The sequence below is a fragment of the Mus pahari genome, chromosome 4, assembly GCF_900095145.1.
Source record: "Mus pahari chromosome 4, PAHARI_EIJ_v1.1, whole genome shotgun sequence".
Lineage (NCBI taxonomy): Eukaryota > Metazoa > Chordata > Mammalia > Rodentia > Muridae > Mus > Mus pahari.
This window is the reverse complement of record NC_034593.1, coordinates 53,308,860-53,312,891: the sequence shown is the minus strand read 5'-3', so window position 1 is coordinate 53,312,891 and position 4,032 is coordinate 53,308,860.

Genomic DNA, 4,032 nt, shown 5'->3' with positions numbered 1-4,032 from the left:
AGGAAAATACCTTATCAAAGATTAATTTTCTCATTTATATTGCTCATTCATTAAACAGTAAAAATTTTAAGGCAATCCATAAATATCAATGAATAAATACAAAGGGATTTGGTTATTCATTTTTGTGCATAAAATACATTTGAAAAATTCCAGATTTGTACAGGGTAACTATTAAAAGTGATATCTATTGCTTTGCTGGTATCTCCTACAGGCATGCAGAGTGTGAAAATGGAAGAGAACTCTGGACATCTAGAGGTATATAGTTTTGTTTATCTGCACGTTCACATAGTGTTCTGCTGAATCTTTTTTTCCTGACACCAGGGTGTCTTGGCATTCAGAAGTCAACCGATACCACAAAGTCACAGCACACTACAAACCTCACACAAGAGATTATTGGGGAGAAACACACAGACTGGCAGCTGCCTCTGAACAGGAGCAACAGCAGCGGGCTGAGCAGAGTGATTGGCTTTTATAGGTTTTTGGAGCATGCTCACTGAGCTAGTGGCACGGTACAGTGCATCCAAAAGTATTGCTCAACTGTTAACTCTGAAACATTGTTTGGCCTGAGTCATATTGAATTTTAAAGCTGAGTCATGGACAGAGATTTCCAAGTCTCAGAGCTCAGGGACAGGTCAGGGTGGAGTGACTTTCCACTGACATCTTACCCTACACTTCCTAGGGCCTATGACAGCAAGTAAGTGTCAGTGTTCCTAAGTCTTTCTTCTATCACATAGAATATGCTGGGTGCTTGGCCTATAAGTTGACTTCAATGTCAAGAGGTATGTATCCTGTTTCACCAAGGGGAAAGTTGAGATTACACAATGACTGTGATCATCGTTACCCTGTGGCAAAGGGTATACTTCAGTCAGCATTTGACCCCAAAGAATTGACCCTCAGTGTCATGTTGTGAATTCTGGCAGATACTCAGTGCGTGCTGGAGAATTGCACAGTGGATTATAGGCTGTAAAAATGTCATCCTTTCTAAAGTTGTAAGTACTTACTAGTTGTCCTAATTGGAGCTGTACGCACCGCAGCTAGTCTCATGCTGGACAAGGGAGTACTTAGCTGGGAATTGAACACCGGTTCTCTGGAAGACCGTTCAGAGATTTTAACCACTGAGCCATCTCTCCAGCCCCTCTCAGATTCTTTTTTATATTAAAATTTTATTCTACCAAGCAATAGAAAGAAAATCAGAATGAAAATTCCTTTTTAAAAAAATTAAGCAAAAAAATTGTTGAGGCCTGCCCCTCTAGCATATCTATAGCTATTTTGTTCCACGCATGTCAGCTATTTCATATTGCTGCTGTAATATGCCTGCCAGATGCAGAAAAAAACGTAACTCAGAGCAGGGTCACACTGACCACTGATATGTTCTATATGCTATGAGGTTTGTTAAACTTAAGAAAGTCCACACCATAAGCTTCACTTTAGGACCCATCAAATTAAAGATCAATATGAACTATTATATCTAAAAATAGCTTGAGTTAGGGCAAACCATTGGGCAGCACTTGTGTATGAGCTCATTGTGGGCTTTTCAGTTTTAACCTTTATAAGCTGGCCCCAAGAATTGTTTGGGTCATAGCTTTCAGCTCCCAAAGTCTGAGCTATGTCCCTGATCAATCGATCTTAAGGTGCTCATTCAATAAATTATCCTTGTCTGACTGAGATCCGTGTTTGTGTGGTTCATAGGGTAACTCCCACACCCAACGAAAACAAAAACAAAAGAAACAAAACAGAATAGTTGAGGTGAATTGGTTGCAGAAGCTGGCCAACAGTTGTGTTGAAAGCTACTGCTTCAAACACAAGTAAACAGTGAGTCCTCTTGTGTGTGTTTCATTTGTTGGCCATGCTTTTCTTCCCACAGTTCCAAAAGCTTTTAAATGAATCTGCGTTAGGAATTATATAATGAAACCTAAGAATATTCACTTCATACATTGAAATGCTTTAAGCATCAATGGAACATTCCTTGTGGTTTGGAGAGTTTGCTGGTCTATAAGAACTCAAATAAACCTAATCCACCAAAAGGTCACTTATTAACATTGAAAAGTAATACTAAAAAGCATAGAATGTTCGAGTGAAGGACTTTTACATAAGAAAACAGTCTGAATTACAGAAATGTTAACTCTTTGGAATGGTGAAGAGCAATATTTTCAGAGGAAGCATCTGTTTGACAAATTAAAATCTGCACTAAAGCTTTCATCACTTTGTATCAAGAAGCAGAGAGAAATGCATGCTGCTACCTAATACGTTCTTTCTATTTATACATAATATGGGATCTCAGCCAGGGACTGTGGCACCTAAAGGGGGTGGGTTTTCCCAATTCAATTGACATAATCAAGATAACTCCCCCGAGACACGCCTAAAGGCTGACCTAACCCTTGATAATCCTTCACGGGCGTGTCCTGTGCCCTCTATCCTAAATGAGTCACGATTTTCATCAGATTGTCTGTGGATATAAGCTGCACATTTGATTTTTTTATGGATTTTAAATATAATTTTTGTTACAACTTTCTTTAGACAGAATGATCTTTCTCTTATACTAGAATTAAACAGTAAAACATAGAATAAAATGCAAAAATTCATATTTCTCATGAGAAACTGATTATTTCTGCATTAATATCCATCACATAAAATATTACTAGGAATAAGAAAATATACCATTCCTAACAATCATTTCCAAGTGTAGGTAATAATCATTATGTTAATAACTGCATGATGTCTGTTCACATAGAAGTAAAACCCTAAGACACTATTCAAACTGAATTTTCAAGTATCTTTAAGAATGATGAAGCCTTTCTCAGGAGTGGATGGTTTCAGGAACCCAATGGCCTTTTCAGTGATTTTCATTCAACCCAACGATTTTCAAATTCTTGTCTAACAAACTGTAGGGATAAAATTCATATATCACAGGTAATGGGCTCTAGAGAGAAGTTAATTATAAAATAATAATTCTGTTTGAGAAAGAGAGAGAGGGGACAGAGACAGAGCTAGAGAACTGATTTCTTGTGTAGCAAAAACAATTCCCCGGCAATAAGTTACTATTACGCTGCATGTGCAGAATACATGAATGAACTGAAAAGAACCATCTGGTGGTCTGGTTGGGTCTGGTGAGGAATGGGAAGGGGAATGAGTGGCTCAGCCCAGTTGACCCAACCAGACCACCAGATGGTTCTTTTCAGTTTATTCATGTATTCACTGACAAACAGCATCTAGGCAGAGGTGCTAACTTAGCAGAAAACAAAGAGACAGAGCCTAGGTACTCTTATGGAATTCCTGGCCTTGAACTGATGGTCTAGTCAGCCAGTTTCTATCTTGTTTTTATGGACATGAATCTCTATTCAAATTTAGGCTCACAGGTCCTCTCTCTGCTCCTCCTTGCCTTGCACTGTAATCTCAACCCATTAGACAGAATGGGTATGTTCAATCTAAGAAACTTCATATATCTTCTTTGCTCAAAACTGCCCAAAGGATTCAAATTGACATCATGGATTTTTGAATGCCTCTCTACTTTAGCCATCTATAATTTTCCCTTAATTCCCTCTCTGGGTATACACACCCACCATACTGAACTCTCTCTAGACCATTTAAATTTCTATATTCTCTAACAAGATAAATAGAGAAATGTAGACTTATATATGTCCCTTATTTCCCTCAGCTTTCTGGTCAGAACTCCAACCTCTCTAATGCTATCATTTGTCGCCAAGCTGCTTCTTAAAAGTAATTTTTACTATCCTTTTGTGAAATTAAACTTTATTTATTTTTAAGTTATGTGTGTATACAGGTCAGGGAGTTTTGTACATGAGTACTAATGCCTGGGAGAGCCAGACCAGGGTATCAAATCTGGAGTTGACATTATAGATGTCTAAAAGCCACCTGGCATGGGTGCTGGGAACTGAACTTTGGTTCTCTAGAAAAGCAAAAGATACTGGTTAGTTCCTATTGTTGTTCCACCTATAGGGTTGCAGACCCCTTCAGCTCCTTGGGTACTTTCTCTAGCTCCTCCATTGGGGACCCTGTGTTCCATCCAATAGC